The 16,903-nt window shown below is 45.2% G+C and overlaps 5 non-coding genes across 5 annotated transcripts; all 5 read left to right on the forward strand.

Annotated features, from left to right (window-relative positions):
- Positions 1-6,671: 6,671 nt before the first annotated feature.
- Positions 6,672-6,853, forward strand: LOC130315979 (U2 spliceosomal RNA). Its single transcript, XR_008863387.1, has one exon. It is a non-coding gene; the product is annotated as a U2 spliceosomal RNA (small nuclear RNA).
- A 2,087-nt stretch (positions 6,854-8,940) lies between these two features.
- Positions 8,941-9,131, forward strand: LOC130315975 (U2 spliceosomal RNA). Its single transcript, XR_008863383.1, has one exon. It is a non-coding gene; the product is annotated as a U2 spliceosomal RNA (small nuclear RNA).
- A 2,090-nt stretch (positions 9,132-11,221) lies between these two features.
- Positions 11,222-11,412, forward strand: LOC130315976 (U2 spliceosomal RNA). The gene has a single exon (XR_008863384.1). It is a non-coding gene; the product is annotated as a U2 spliceosomal RNA (small nuclear RNA).
- A 2,091-nt stretch (positions 11,413-13,503) lies between these two features.
- On the forward strand, positions 13,504-13,694 carry LOC130315977 (U2 spliceosomal RNA). Its single transcript, XR_008863385.1, has one exon. It is a non-coding gene; the product is annotated as a U2 spliceosomal RNA (small nuclear RNA).
- Positions 13,695-15,791: 2,097 nt separating this feature from the next.
- Positions 15,792-15,982, forward strand: LOC130315978 (U2 spliceosomal RNA). Its single transcript, XR_008863386.1, has one exon. It is a non-coding gene; the product is annotated as a U2 spliceosomal RNA (small nuclear RNA).
- Positions 15,983-16,903: the final 921 nt, after the last annotated feature.

Consider the following 16,903-nt stretch of genomic DNA (forward strand, 5'->3'; position numbering starts at 1 on the left):
TGCTTCTGTGGTATTGCAAAGGCAAAGACAAATGCTTCCAGCCATCCATTGCACTAATGGATTGGTCATCAGCTGGCTGTCTATGTCCCGCATCAATATAGACCAAAGTACAGAGGGTTAGGCTATGCTATTGTGCACCTACCTGATGCATCAGAAGGTGCGAGGCCCTTGCTAAATTCTGTGCACAGACTTTGAGATCTATGCTTTAGACTGTATCTAAACCTGCTCCAACATGGACTGACATTCTGGCCTACTTTCAGCCGATGCGACTTGTCTGTCGCTGAACAGTCGCTTTTTATGTATTCAGCACCTATGTATAATGTTGTAAAAATGCTCTAGAAGCTAAAGTCGCAGAAATGTCACACATATTTGGCCTGCAACTTTCTGTGCGACAAATTCAGACAGGAAAAATCAGTATAAATCCTTAGAAAATTATCCCCCAGTGTCTCCATCTGCTGGCGGTATTGAATAAGCATTGCTGCACTGATGGGGTATGCATTAGACGAAAAAAAAGAAGAAAAAGAAGAATAATACGCCCAGAAAAGAGGCGAAAAGGAGAAAAACGTAAAAAAACGTGAAAAAAAAGTAAGAGGAAGAGAAGGGAAAAAAGGTGGAAATGGGTTTAAAAGTGATTTCGGCGGAGAATATATATATATATATATATATATATATATATATATATATATATATATATATATATATGCGCACACACACACATAGATATAAACGTATTCTCCGTTGAGATATTGCAGCCGCTGCTGTGTCCAGGCCCAGGAGCCTTAGCACTGTGCTGTGATGTCACTCAATACCACTGACATCACTAGGTGTAAACAACATCTCTCCTTTGCTGTGTATGTGACTATGGAGCTGTTTGGTGATGTCGTCTATTACGGCCTTCATAGAAGCAACAGGAGATTGTTGCATCCATCTAGAACCCTCAGAACTACAGTGCTATGATGTCACTCACTTCCACAGGCCTTGCAGAGTGTAAACAACAACAACCCAGCTTTGTTGTGTATGTAACCAAAGGGATTTGTGATGTCACCTAGAACCTTCACAGCAGCGACAGCTTTATGAGGAGCATCAGCACTGCTCTGCCTGAGCAGAACCATCACCGCCATAGGTTGTCAAATAACCCGGATTTAACCCACACAGGTAAGTCCAATGGGGTGCAGGCATGTCCTCTATGCTTACAGCTTCCCGTGGGTGTTGGTTTGATACCGTTTGGGGACAGCCAAGGAGGCATCTGCAGGCAACAAAGGTAGGTGTGTGCTTGTGTGTGTGTTTCCTATGCAGATCCTAAGCCCAGTGTCACATGCAAGTAGGAGGAGTAAGAAGGGTTCCTGGCAAATCCGGGTTATGGATTGCATTTAAAAAGGCCCCGTGGGAGTGCAATGGGCCCCTGTCTTGCTGCTTAGCAATAATGGTATGGGTTTAGGTTCTGCTGTGTGTACTGGTGGTTGACTGCCCCCCAGCCCAGAGTGTGCATGGAAAATTGTCTGGCAGCCTCCCTGACAGCAAGCAGTGATAGTGCCCATGAAGGGGACCTTGTTGGGCCCGCCCCTTTCACGGTTATCGCTTCTCGGCCTTTTGGCTAAGATCAAGTGTCTTGCCCTAAGGTATTCGGGTACCCCTCTCCTCGGCCTTGTGGGATCGCCCAGGTTTATTGCCTGGGCTTCACCCACCTGCTGCTATTGGGGAGAGGGCTTAGTCCCAGGATAACGGGAAGGTGATCATCGGAGGACGGGTCTGCCGGAGAGGATGGCTAATGCGCCGAACGCTCCTAATACAGTACGGCTGTTTATCGAGGAGGAAAAGAGGAGTGCCTACGGGATTTTGCATGTCCAGCAGAAGGTCGTGGAAGGAGTGCTGAGGATGCCGCATGCTTCCATCTTCTGTGTCCAGGTCTTTCCCAGCCAAGGATTCTTTGACGTGACCTTCTACAACCTGGATGTTCTCCGTACCTGTCTCTACCGGAGTAAGGAGAATGCTTCTCACCCTGACCTACAAGGGATCCGATTCATTTCCTGCGAGGCTCGGCCTAAGAAAGTTCCAGTGGTAGTGCATATGTACAACCCTTTTGTGCGGGATGAGGAGATCCAGACCTTTCTAAGAAGGTATTGTGTGTCTGTTTCTGGTGCGGAGAGGAAAAATAACATCCTGGGGACTTTCACAGGCATGAGACGTTTTTGGGTGGAGTTTAGGCCTGCCCCCGAGGGTGGTGCTGAAGGTTTTTGTCACCCCCCGCAGAACTTTGCGATAGGGAACAACAGGGGGTTTCTGCACTACCCGGGGATGCCAAGTTTTTGCCGGGACTGTTTTTGCTTTGGTCATACCAGAGAGAACTGTACAACCGGGCAGGTTTGCAGGAACTGCCACAAGCCTGATCACCGCACTGCAGACTGTCCCGAGAAACGCAAGTGTCATTTCTGTGGTTCTTCGGATCACCTGGCTAGGAGTTGCCCCACTTACCAGTCCGGGGCACCCCGATCATATGCAATGGCTCTTCGAGGTGGGACAGTTCCTGAGGACTCCAATGCTGCCAGGGCAGGCGATGCAGAGGTTAGCGTGCTGACCAGTGAAGCAGAGTCTGCCCCTGTTTTTCCTTCCATTTCTAGGTCTGTTCCGGATGCTTTGGTGGCAGAGGGGGAGAAGGCGGAGTCTGTTTCGGGGGCATCTGTTTCGGAGGCCTCTGATCCGCCAGAGGAGATGACTGTGGACAAAGAATCCTTGAAGAGAAAGATGCCGGTGGAAGAATCGGAGGATGACTGTCCGACTCCTCAGAGTCAAAGGATTGAGGACTTTCCTAGCCCGGGAAGGGAGGAGGCAGGTGGAGGGTCGTCATGTCAGATTGATTCTGACTCCTCTTTATCCTCCCTGGGCACAGGTTATTTGGAGGAATGTTCAGTCAAAAAATTGACAAAGACTCTTAAGTTTAAGGAAGGGGAGGCAAAAAATAAGGGTAGAGGTCGGGGAAAGGCTAGGCCTCCTTTTGATAATGCTTGATTTTGTATTTCCTTTTTTTCCTTCAAATGTTTGAATGAGTTTAACAATTGGTTCTCTAAATGTCCGCAGTATTAGATCTTTAGAAAGGAGATCCGCCATTTTTGATTTACTTTCTAGATATTCTTTTGATGTTCTAGGTCTCCAGGAGTGCTGCTTGGATGGGGAGCCAAATATCTCCTGGCCTTATGGGCAATCGGTATGGTCTGGTTCAATGGAACGTAATTCGGGGGTGGGGATTTTGTTCAAAAGTAATGAGTTTGTTGTTAAAAAAGTTGTCCATATTGTTCCGGGTAGGGTATTATTAGTGCATTTTATTTTCAGGGGTTTCACATATAAAGTAATTAATGTTTATGCTCCAACTGGGAGGAAGGAAAGAGGGGAGGTGTTTGAGAAATTATATTTCTTTTTGAGTGGGAGGGATGATGTGTTCCTTATAGGGGATTTCAATTGTATAATAACAGAGGGGGATAGGAGTAGTACTACGGTGGGTGGTGGGTCTGGTTTAGACAGTACTAGTAAGCAGCTTAAAGAGATTGTAAATTTATTTGGGTTAAAGGATTCCTTTGTTGCCCATAATGATGGTACTATCGGTTATACATATTTTTCTAACAATACAAGTTCGCGTATTGATTTCATTTTTGTCTCAAAACTAATGTCTGTTTCTAATTTCAGACGGAGGAGGTTACCGTTCACGGATCATGCCTGGATTGAGTGTGTGGTAAAAGGTGGTGGTCTAAGTGAGTATGGAAAGGGTGTTTGGAAGTTGAATGTGTCTTTATTGGATAATGAATGTGTATTACAAGAATATAGGGAGCGTTTTGATGGATGGGTGTTGAGGAAGGATGCATTTTATAGTGTGGTTGAGTGGTGGGAGTGGGTGAAGTTAGAGACTAAAAGGTTTTTTATTAAAAAAGGGTGTGAGAAAGGGAGGAAAGATAGAGAAGAGTATGAGAGATGGCAAAGAAGGTTAGAGTATTTGTATGAATTGAGGCGTTTGGGGATGAGTGTTGAGAAGGAGATTGAGGAAGCTCGTGGAAGTGTGAATGAGTGTCTGGAGAGGAATGGAAGGAAGATTATTGCACAGGCTAGGGTTGAAGTGAAAGAGAAGGATGAGAAATGTAGCAAATTTTTCTTTAAAAAGGCATTCAGTAAAAAAACTGAGATGATGAGTGTTTTTACGAATGATGGGGTAGAGGTCTTTGGTAAGGATGAGGTGTTAGAGGAAGTGTGGAAGTTTTATTCTGATTTATTCACGGAGAAGGAGCGGGACGTGACTCTAGAGGAGGAATGTTTGGGATATGTGGATAAGCGTTTGGATGAAATTGATGGGTTCTTTATGGAAGAGGATGTGAGGAAGAGTGAGGTGGAGGATGCTGTGAATGGGATGAAGAAAGGAAAGGTGGCAGGGAGTGATGGTTTGCCTGTGGAATTTTATCTTGTGTTTTGGGATATGTTAGGGGATTATGTATGGGAGGTGTGTAAGGAAGTACTTAGGAGAGGGAAGTTATCTAAAAGTATGAGTGAGAGTGTGACTGTGTTATTGTTTAAAAAAGGGGATAAGAGGGATCTTAAAAATTGGAGGCCTATAGCGCTCTTGAATTGTGATTACAAAATTATTGCTAAAGTTATTGCGAATAGGTTAAAGGATGTGATTGATTGTATGGTAGGTGAGGAGCAAATGTGTACAGTGCCTGATCGTAGGATTTCTGAATGTCTGTTAGGTCTGAGGGATGTATTGTGGGACTGTAAAACTAGGAAGCAAGGTGTGGCTGTTGTTACGGTGGATTTTGAAAAAGCGTATGATAGGGTGGTGCATGATTTATTGTTTAGGGTTTTGAGGAGGATGAATGTGCCGGACAGAATGGTGAAGTGGATTGAATGTTTGTATAGGGACATTTATAGTAAGATTCAGGTCAATGGTTTTCTGAGTAGGGAAGTGAGTATAAAATCTGGAGTGCGGCAGGGGTGTCCCCTGTCGCCAATTCTTTTTATTTGTATGATTGAGCCTTTGTTGGGGATGATTAGGAGAGATAAGGTGATGCGGGGTATAGAAATACCTGGTAGTCATGGGAAGGATATGCGAGTGATTGGTTACATGGATGATGTTACTGTTGTATGTAAGTCAATGGCAGGGGTAAGGCGTGCTAAGTTATTGATTGAGTGTTTCTGTTTAATGAGTGGGTTTAAGCTTAATGTTGGGAAGAGTGGTTGTAAATTTTTTGAGGGGTGGGGAGAGAGTGGGTTGTGCGAGTGGCCTGTGAGAGAGGGGGGTGTGGAAGTGCTTGGGGTGGTGTTTGATAATGATTTGTATGGGAAAGAAAGTTGGGAGAGGGTTTTGGGGAGGGTGGGGAATAAAATAAACTTCTGGTCTTTAAGGACTTTATCGATTGAGGGAAGGATTCTGGTTATTAAAGCTGTTATAATTCCTATTTTGCTTTATGTTAATTATGTGTTTCCTCCACCGGATAGGTGTCTGGCAAGAATTATCAGGCAGATCTTTGTTTTCTTATGGAATTCAAGGATGGAGAAATTGAGTCGTGGGAAGGTGGTGAAAAGCAGAATGCATGGTGGGAAAGGAATGATGAATGTGGAAGTGTTCCTGGCTGTGAAGTATGTCAGTTTTTGTCTCGCTGTAAGTAAGAAGGAATGTGTGTTTGGGTGCATGGTAAGGTATTTGGCTGGTAATGTGTTGTTGAAATATAAGCTAATGGAAAGGGACTTAAGGGTACCTGTAAGTTTTGAGGTTCCTTGGTTCTATCAGAGAATAGGGCGGTGTGTCAGGAAAAATAATCTGGAATGTGTGACTGAATGGAATGATAGTAAGAAGGTGATGAAAGTGTTGGAGCAGAGAGAAACAGTGGAATGTGTGGGAGGTCTGTCTGAGAAGGATTGTAAGGTAGTGTGGAAAAATGTCAGTCACAAGGAACTGACAAATAAACAAAAGGACTTGTCTTGGATGTTAGCTCATGGGTGTCTGCCAACAAGGGAATTTCAGAGGAGAAGGAGATTGGTAGACAGTGAAGTGTGTCCCAGGGATGGTTGCGGTGGATGTGAGAATTATGTACATGTGTTTTGGGAGTGTGGTTATGCGAAGTCTGTGTGGAGAAAAATGTCTGGTCTAATTAAAAATCTTACTGGAATTGAAATCTTATCCTTTAATATGATGATGTTTGGTTTGTGTGCAGTGGAGAGAGAGAAGGCAAGAGTGTTATGGTTCATAGTAAATTGTGTAAAAGAGGTTCTGTGGGATGTAAGGAATATTAGGATTTTCAATCAAACTGAAGTAAGTGTGAAGGAATGTCTGGGCATGATCCGTGGTAAAATTTACCTTTACGTATTATGTGATAGGAAAAACTATGGTTCTGATGATGCAGAGGGGATCTGGAAACACAAAAAATGGAAGTACTGGTTATGATTGTATTCTTATTTGTCTTTCTTTTTCTTTTCTTACAGATTATATCCTGATATGAAGGGACAGTTGGAGGGACAGAATCCGCTGCAATTTATTTTTTCTGAGGGAAAGTCATGAAGGGAAAGCTTTTTGTTAAATGTACATGTAAAGACATGCTTCCTGTATATATTGTATATGTCAAATATGTGTTATTCATGTGTTTTCAGATGAATATGTAATTTTTTGAATGATTTACTTGGTTATGTATTGTATATTTCCTTTTCAATAAAAAAAAAAAAAAAATCTGTTCTTATCAGTTTAATATCTGATACGTCCCCTATCTGGGGACCATATATTAAATGGATTTTTGAGAACGGGGGCCGATTTCGAAGCTTGCTTCCGTCGCCCTATGCATTGACCCGATATGGCAGTATCTTCGGGTACAGTGCACCACCCCCTTACAGGGTTAAAAAGAAAGATTCCTACTTTCATTGCTACCTGCTTGCTGGCTAGCCAGCTAGCCAGCCCTGTGGGCCTTGCTGCTGCTGCAGCCAAAAAACAAAAGGTGGTGCTGCTGCTGCTGCTTCTGCTGCTTCTGCTTGTGTCTGGCCCCTGTTGGAGCGTCCAGGCACAGGACTTCTGCTGCTGCTGACTAAATGGCCTCCTTAATTGGATCATTTGAGTAGCCAGCACACCTGTGCAGGTAGGGCATGACATGATAGGCAGCTGCCTTGATAGCGGGTGGGTGCTGAATGTTCCTAATTGACAAAATAAGATTAATGCTTATGAAGAAATATAAAATCTCATCCCTTCCCCAATATCGCGCCACACCCCTACCCCTTAATTCCCTGGTTGAACGTGATGGACATATGTCTTTTTTCGACCGTACTAACTATGTAACTATGTAACATAACATGGGGGGGGGGGGGTCTCCTGGCTGTTCACACAGGTGTGTCATTGCTGTACATTGACCATGCATTGCTTCTGTGGTATTGCAAAGGCAAAGACAAATGCTTCCAGCCATCCATTGCACTAATGGATTGGTCATCAGCTGGCTGTCTATGTCCCGCATCAATATAGACCAAAGTACAGAGGGTTAGGCTATGCTATTGTGCACCTACCTGATGCATCAGAAGGTGCGAGGCCCTTGCTAAATTCTGTGCACAGACTTTGAGATCTATGCTTTAGACTGTATCTAAACCTGCTCCAACATGGACTGACATTCTGGCCTACTTTCAGCCGATGCGACTTGTCTGTCGCTGAACAGTCGCTTTTTATGTATTCAGCACCTATGTATAATGTTGTAAAAATGCTCTAGAAGCTAAAGTCGCAGAAATGTCACACATATTTGGCCTGCAACTTTCTGTGCGACAAATTCAGACAGGAAAAATCAGTATAAATCCTTAGAAAATTATCCCCCAGTGTCTCCATCTGCTGGCGGTATTGAATAAGCATTGCTGCACTGATGGGGTATGCATTAGACGAAAAAAAAGAAGAAAAAGAAGAATAATACGCCCAGAAAAGAGGCGAAAAGGAGAAAAACGTAAAAAAACGTGAAAAAAAAGTAAGAGGAAGAGAAGGGAAAAAAAGGTGGAAATGGGTTTAAAAGTGATTTCGGCGGAGAAATATATATATATATATATATATATATATATATATATATATATATATGCGCACACACACACATAGATATAAACGTATTCTCCGTTGAGATATTGCAGCCGCTGCTGTGTCCAGGCCCAGGAGCCTTAGCACTGTGCTGTGATGTCACTCAATACCACTGACATCACTAGGTGTAAACAACATCTCTCCTTTGCTGTGTATGTGACTATGGAGCTGTTTGGTGATGTCGTCTATTACGGCCTTCATAGAAGCAACAGGAGATTGTTGCATCCATCTTGAACCCTCAGAACTACAGTGCTATGATGTCACTCACTTCCACAGGCCTTGCAGAGTGTAAACAACAACAACCCAGCTTTGTTGTGTATGTAACCAAAGGGATTTGTGATGTCACCTAGAACCTTCACAGCAGCGACAGCTTTATGAGGAGCATCAGCACTGCTCTGCCTGAGCAGAACCATCACCGCCATAGGTTGTCAAATAACCCGGATTTAACCCACACAGGTAAGTCCAATGGGGTGCAGGCATGTCCTCTATGCTTACAGCTTCCCGTGGGTGTTGGTTTGATACCGTTTGGGGACAGCCAAGGAGGCATCTGCAGGCAACAAAGGTAGGTGTGTGCTTGTGTGTGTGTTTCCTATGCAGATCCTAAGCCCAGTGTCACATGCAAGTAGGAGGAGTAAGAAGGGTTCCTGGCAAATCCGGGTTATGGATTGCATTTAAAAAGGCCCCGTGGGAGTGCAATGGGCCCCTGTCTTGCTGCTTAGCAATAATGGTATGGGTTTAGGTTCTGCTGTGTGTACTGGTGGTTGACTGCCCCCCAGCCCAGAGTGTGCATGGAAAATTGTCTGGCAGCCTCCCTGACAGCAAGCAGTGATAGTGCCCATGAAGGGGACCTTGTTGGGCCCGCCCCTTTCACGGTTATCGCTTCTCGGCCTTTTGGCTAAGATCAAGTGTAGTATCTGTTCTTATCAGTTTAATATCTGATACGTCCCCTATCTGGGGACCATATATTAAATGGATTTTTGAGAACGGGGGCCGATTTCGAAGCTTGCTTCCGTCGCCCTATGCATTGACCCGATATGGCAGTATCTTCGGGTACAGTGCACCACCCCCTTACAGGGTTAAAAAGAAAGATTCCTACTTTCATTGCTACCTGCTTGCTGGCTAGCCAGCTAGCCAGCCCTGTGGGCCTTGCTGCTGCTGCAGCCAAAAAACAAAAGGTGGTGCTGCTGCTGCTTCTGCTGCTTCTGCTTGTGTCTGGCCCCTGTTGGAGCGTCCAGGCACAGGACTTCTGCTGCTGCTGACTAAATGGCCTCCTTAATTGGATCATTTGAGTAGCCAGCACACCTGTGCAGGTAGGGCATGACATGATAGGCAGCTGCCTTGATAGCGGGTGGGTGCTGAATGTTCCTAATTGACAAAATAAGATTAATGCTTATGAAGAAATATAAAATCTCATCCCTTCCCCAATATCGCGCCACACCCCTACCCCTTAATTCCCTGGTTGAACGTGATGGACATATGTCTTTTTTCGACCGTACTAACTATGTAACTATGTAACATAACATGGGGGGGGGGGGGGGGGGGGGGTCTCCTGGCTGTTCACACAGGTGTGTCATTGCTGTACATTGACCATGCATTGCTTCTGTGGTATTGCAAAGGCAAAGACAAATGCTTCCAGCCATCCATTGCACTAATGGATTGGTCATCAGCTGGCTGTCTATGTCCCGCATCAATATAGACCAAAGTACAGAGGGTTAGGCTATGCTATTGTGCACCTACCTGATGCATCAGAAGGTGCGAGGCCCTTGCTAAATTCTGTGCACAGACTTTGAGATCTATGCTTTAGACTGTATCTAAACCTGCTCCAACATGGACTGACATTCTGGCCTACTTTCAGCCGATGCGACTTGTCTGTCGCTGAACAGTCGCTTTTTATGTATTCAGCACCTATGTATAATGTTGTAAAAATGCTCTAGAAGCTAAAGTCGCAGAAATGTCACACATATTTGGCCTGCAACTTTCTGTGCGACAAATTCAGACAGGAAAAATCAGTATAAATCCTTAGAAAATTATCCCCCAGTGTCTCCATCTGCTGGCGGTATTGAATAAGCATTGCTGCACTGATGGGGTATGCATTAGACGAAAAAAAAGAAGAAAAAGAAGAATAATACGCCCAGAAAAGAGGCGAAAAGGAGAAAAACGTAAAAAAACGTGAAAAAAAAGTAAGAGGAAGAGAAGGGAAAAAAAGGTGGAAATGGGTTTAAAAGTGATTTCGGCGGAGAATATATATATATATATATATATATATATATATATATATATATATGCGCACACACACACATAGATATAAACGTATTCTCCGTTGAGATATTGCAGCCGCTGCTGTGTCCAGGCCCAGGAGCCTTAGCACTGTGCTGTGATGTCACTCAATACCACTGACATCACTAGGTGTAAACAACATCTCTCCTTTGCTGTGTATGTGACTATGGAGCTGTTTGGTGATGTCGTCTATTACGGCCTTCATAGAAGCAACAGGAGATTGTTGCATCCATCTTGAACCCTCAGAACTACAGTGCTATGATGTCACTCACTTCCACAGGCCTTGCAGAGTGTAAACAACAACAACCCAGCTTTGTTGTGTATGTAACCAAAGGGATTTGTGATGTCACCTAGAACCTTCACAGCAGCGACAGCTTTATGAGGAGCATCAGCACTGCTCTGCCTGAGCAGAACCATCACCGCCATAGGTTGTCAAATAACCCGGATTTAACCCACACAGGTAAGTCCAATGGGGTGCAGGCATGTCCTCTATGCTTACAGCTTCCCGTGGGTGTTGGTTTGATACCGTTTGGGGACAGCCAAGGAGGCATCTGCAGGCAACAAAGGTAGGTGTGTGCTTGTGTGTGTGTTTCCTATGCAGATCCTAAGCCCAGTGTCACATGCAAGTAGGAGGAGTAAGAAGGGTTCCTGGCAAATCCGGGTTATGGATTGCATTTAAAAAGGCCCCGTGGGAGTGCAATGGGCCCCTGTCTTGCTGCTTAGCAATAATGGTATGGGTTTAGGTTCTGCTGTGTGTACTGGTGGTTGACTGCCCCCCAGCCCAGAGTGTGCATGGAAAATTGTCTGGCAGCCTCCCTGACAGCAAGCAGTGATAGTGCCCATGAAGGGGACCTTGTTGGGCCCGCCCCTTTCACGGTTATCGCTTCTCGGCCTTTTGGCTAAGATCAAGTGTAGTATCTGTTCTTATCAGTTTAATATCTGATACGTCCCCTATCTGGGGACCATATATTAAATGGATTTTTGAGAACGGGGGCCGATTTCGAAGCTTGCTTCCGTCGCCCTATGCATTGACCCGATATGGCAGTATCTTCGGGTACAGTGCACCACCCCCTTACAGGGTTAAAAAGAAAGATTCCTACTTTCATTGCTACCTGCTTGCTGGCTAGCCAGCTAGCCAGCCCTGTGGGCCTTGCTGCTGCTGCAGCCAAAAAACAAAAGGTGGTGCTGCTGCTGCTTCTGCTGCTTCTGCTTGTGTCTGGCCCCTGTTGGAGCGTCCAGGCACAGGACTTCTGCTGCTGCTGACTAAATGGCCTCCTTAATTGGATCATTTGAGTAGCCAGCACACCTGTGCAGGTAGGGCATGACATGATAGGCAGCTGCCTTGATAGCGGGTGGGTGCTGAATGTTCCTAATTGACAAAATAAGATTAATGCTTATGAAGAAATATAAAATCTCATCCCTTCCCCAATATCGCGCCACACCCCTACCCCTTAATTCCCTGGTTGAACGTGATGGACATATGTCTTTTTTCGACCGTACTAACTATGTAACTATGTAACATAACATGGGGGGGGGGGGGGGGGGTCTCCTGGCTGTTCACACAGGTGTGTCATTGCTGTACATTGACCATGCATTGCTTCTGTGGTATTGCAAAGGCAAAGACAAATGCTTCCAGCCATCCATTGCACTAATGGATTGGTCATCAGCTGGCTGTCTATGTCCCGCATCAATATAGACCAAAGTACAGAGGGTTAGGCTATGCTATTGTGCACCTACCTGATGCATCAGAAGGTGCGAGGCCCTTGCTAAATTCTGTGCACAGACTTTGAGATCTATGCTTTAGACTGTATCTAAACCTGCTCCAACATGGACTGACATTCTGGCCTACTTTCAGCCGATGCGACTTGTCTGTCGCTGAACAGTCGCTTTTTATGTATTCAGCACCTATGTATAATGTTGTAAAAATGCTCTAGAAGCTAAAGTCGCAGAAATGTCACACATATTTGGCCTGCAACTTTCTGTGCGACAAATTCAGACAGGAAAAATCAGTATAAATCCTTAGAAAATTATCCCCCAGTGTCTCCATCTGCTGGCGGTATTGAATAAGCATTGCTGCACTGATGGGGTATGCATTAGACGAAAAAAAAGAAGAAAAAGAAGAATAATACGCCCAGAAAAGAGGCGAAAAGGAGAAAAACGTAAAAAAACGTGAAAAAAAAGTAAGAGGAAGAGAAGGGAAAAAAAGGTGGAAATGGGTTTAAAAGTGATTTCGGCGGAGAAATATATATATATATATATATATATATATATATATATATATATATATATGCGCACACACACACATAGATATAAACGTATTCTCCGTTGAGATATTGCAGCCGCTGCTGTGTCCAGGCCCAGGAGCCTTAGCACTGTGCTGTGATGTCACTCAATACCACTGACATCACTAGGTGTAAACAACATCTCTCCTTTGCTGTGTATGTGACTATGGAGCTGTTTGGTGATGTCGTCTATTACGGCCTTCATAGAAGCAACAGGAGATTGTTGCATCCATCTTGAACCCTCAGAACTACAGTGCTATGATGTCACTCACTTCCACAGGCCTTGCAGAGTGTAAACAACAACAACCCAGCTTTGTTGTGTATGTAACCAAAGGGATTTGTGATGTCACCTAGAACCTTCACAGCAGCGACAGCTTTATGAGGAGCATCAGCACTGCTCTGCCTGAGCAGAACCATCACCGCCATAGGTTGTCAAATAACCCGGATTTAACCCACACAGGTAAGTCCAATGGGGTGCAGGCATGTCCTCTATGCTTACAGCTTCCCGTGGGTGTTGGTTTGATACCGTTTGGGGACAGCCAAGGAGGCATCTGCAGGCAACAAAGGTAGGTGTGTGCTTGTGTGTGTGTTTCCTATGCAGATCCTAAGCCCAGTGTCACATGCAAGTAGGAGGAGTAAGAAGGGTTCCTGGCAAATCCGGGTTATGGATTGCATTTAAAAAGGCCCCGTGGGAGTGCAATGGGCCCCTGTCTTGCTGCTTAGCAATAATGGTATGGGTTTAGGTTCTGCTGTGTGTACTGGTGGTTGACTGCCCCCCAGCCCAGAGTGTGCATGGAAAATTGTCTGGCAGCCTCCCTGACAGCAAGCAGTGATAGTGCCCATGAAGGGGACCTTGTTGGGCCCGCCCCTTTCACGGTTATCGCTTCTCGGCCTTTTGGCTAAGATCAAGTGTAGTATCTGTTCTTATCAGTTTAATATCTGATACGTCCCCTATCTGGGGACCATATATTAAATGGATTTTTGAGAACGGGGGCCGATTTCGAAGCTTGCTTCCGTCGCCCTATGCATTGACCCGATATGGCAGTATCTTCGGGTACAGTGCACCACCCCCTTACAGGGTTAAAAAGAAAGATTCCTACTTTCATTGCTACCTGCTTGCTGGCTAGCCAGCTAGCCAGCCCTGTGGGCCTTGCTGCTGCTGCAGCCAAAAAACAAAAGGTGGTGCTGCTGCTGCTTCTGCTGCTTCTGCTTGTGTCTGGCCCCTGTTGGAGCGTCCAGGCACAGGACTTCTGCTGCTGCTGACTAAATGGCCTCCTTAATTGGATCATTTGAGTAGCCAGCACACCTGTGCAGGTAGGGCATGACATGATAGGCAGCTGCCTTGATAGCGGGTGGGTGCTGAATGTTCCTAATTGACAAAATAAGATTAATGCTTATGAAGAAATATAAAATCTCATCCCTTCCCCAATATCGCGCCACACCCCTACCCCTTAATTCCCTGGTTGAACGTGATGGACATATGTCTTTTTTCGACCGTACTAACTATGTAACTATGTAACATAACATGGGGGGGGGGGGGGGGGGTCTCCTGGCTGTTCACACAGGTGTGTCATTGCTGTACATTGACCATGCATTGCTTCTGTGGTATTGCAAAGGCAAAGACAAATGCTTCCAGCCATCCATTGCACTAATGGATTGGTCATCAGCTGGCTGTCTATGTCCCGCATCAATATAGACCAAAGTACAGAGGGTTAGGCTATGCTATTGTGCACCTACCTGATGCATCAGAAGGTGCGAGGCCCTTGCTAAATTCTGTGCACAGACTTTGAGATCTATGCTTTAGACTGTATCTAAACCTGCTCCAACATGGACTGACATTCTGGCCTACTTTCAGCCGATGCGACTTGTCTGTCGCTGAACAGTCGCTTTTTATGTATTCAGCACCTATGTATAATGTTGTAAAAATGCTCTAGAAGCTAAAGTCGCAGAAATGTCACACATATTTGGCCTGCAACTTTCTGTGCGACAAATTCAGACAGGAAAAATCAGTATAAATCCTTAGAAAATTATCCCCCAGTGTCTCCATCTGCTGGCGGTATTGAATAAGCATTGCTGCACTGATGGGGTATGCATTAGACGAAAAAAAAGAAGAAAAAGAAGAATAATACGCCCAGAAAAGAGGCGAAAAGGAGAAAAATGTAAAAAAACGTGAAAAAAAAGTAAGAGGAAGAGAAGGGAAAAAAAGGTGGAAATGGGTTTAAAAGTGATTTCGGCGGAGAAATATATATATATATATATATATATATATATATATATATATATATATATATATATGCGCACACACACACATAGATATAAACGTATTCTCCGTTGAGATATTGCAGCCGCTGCTGTGTCCAGGCCCAGGAGCCTTAGCACTGTGCTGTGATGTCACTCAATACCACTGACATCACTAGGTGTAAACAACATCTCTCCTTTGCTGTGTATGTGACTATGGAGCTGTTTGGTGATGTCGTCTATTACGGCCTTCATAGAAGCAACAGGAGATTGTTGCATCCATCTTGAACCCTCAGAACTACAGTGCTATGATGTCACTCACTTCCACAGGCCTTGCAGAGTGTAAACAACAACAACCCAGCTTTGTTGTGTATGTAACCAAAGGGATTTGTGATGTCACCTAGAACCTTCACAGCAGCGACAGCTTTATGAGGAGCATCAGCACTGCTCTGCCTGAGCAGAACCATCACCGCCATAGGTTGTCAAATAACCCGGATTTAACCCACACAGGTAAGTCCAATGGGGTGCAGGCATGTCCTCTATGCTTACAGCTTCCCGTGGGTGTTGGTTTGATACCGTTTGGGGACAGCCAAGGAGGCATCTGCAGGCAACAAAGGTAGGTGTGTGCTTGTGTGTGTGTTTCCTATGCAGATCCTAAGCCCAGTGTCACATGCAAGTAGGAGGAGTAAGAAGGGTTCCTGGCAAATCCGGGTTATGGATTGCATTTAAAAAGGCCCCGTGGGAGTGCAATGGGCCCCTGTCTTGCTGCTTAGCAATAATGGTATGGGTTTAGGTTCTGCTGTGTGTACTGGTGGTTGACTGCCCCCCAGCCCAGAGTGTGCATGGAAAATTGTCTGGCAGCCTCCCTGACAGCAAGCAGTGATAGTGCCCATGAAGGGGACCTTGTTGGGCCCGCCCCTTTCACGGTTATCGCTTCTCGGCCTTTTGGCTAAGATCAAGTGTAGTATCTGTTCTTATCAGTTTAATATCTGATACGTCCCCTATCTGGGGACCATATATTAAATGGATTTTTGAGAACGGGGGCCGATTTCGAAGCTTGCTTCCGTCGCCCTATGCATTGACCCGATATGGCAGTATCTTCGGGTACAGTGCACCACCCCCTTACAGGGTTAAAAAGAAAGATTCCTACTTTCATTGCTACCTGCTTGCTGGCTAGCCAGCTAGCCAGCCCTGTGGGCCTTGCTGCTGCTGCAGCCAAAAAACAAAAGGTGGTGCTGCTGCTGCTTCTGCTGCTTCTGCTTCTGCTTGTGTCTGGCCCCTGTTGGAGCGTCCAGGCACAGGACTTCTGCTGCTGCTGACTAAATGGCCTCCTTAATTGGATCATTTGAGTAGCCAGCACACCTGTGCAGGTAGGGCATGACATGATAGGCAGCTGCCTTGATAGCGGGTGGGTGCTGAATGTTCCTAATTGACAAAATAAGATTAATGCTTATGAAGAAATATAAAATCTCATCCCTTCCCCAATATCGCGCCACACCCCTACCCCTTAATTCCCTGGTTGAACGTGATGGACATATGTCTTTTTTCGACCGTACTAACTATGTAACTATGTAACATAACATGGGGGGGGGGGGGGGGGGTCTCCTGGCTGTTCACACAGGTGTGTCATTGCTGTACATTGACCATGCATTGCTTCTGTGGTATTGCAAAGGCAAAGACAAATGCTTCCAGCCATCCATTGCACTAATGGATTGGTCATCAGCTGGCTGTCTATGTCCCGCATCAATATAGACCAAAGTACAGAGGGTTAGGCTATGCTATTGTGCACCTACCTGATGCATCAGAAGGTGCGAGGCCCTTGCTAAATTCTGTGCACAGACTTTGAGATCTATGCTTTAGACTGTATCTAAACCTGCTCCAACATGGACTGACATTCTGGCCTACTTTCAGCCGATGCGACTTGTCTGTCGCTGAACAGTCGCTTTTTATGTATTCAGCACCTATGTATAATGTTGTAAAAATGCTCTAGAAGCTAAAGTCGCAGAAATGTCACACATATTTGGCCTGCAACTTTCTGTGC

Source organism: Hyla sarda, unplaced genomic scaffold (genome assembly GCF_029499605.1).
Source record: "Hyla sarda isolate aHylSar1 unplaced genomic scaffold, aHylSar1.hap1 scaffold_1893, whole genome shotgun sequence".
In the NCBI taxonomy this organism is placed as follows: Eukaryota; Metazoa; Chordata; class Amphibia; order Anura; family Hylidae; genus Hyla; species Hyla sarda.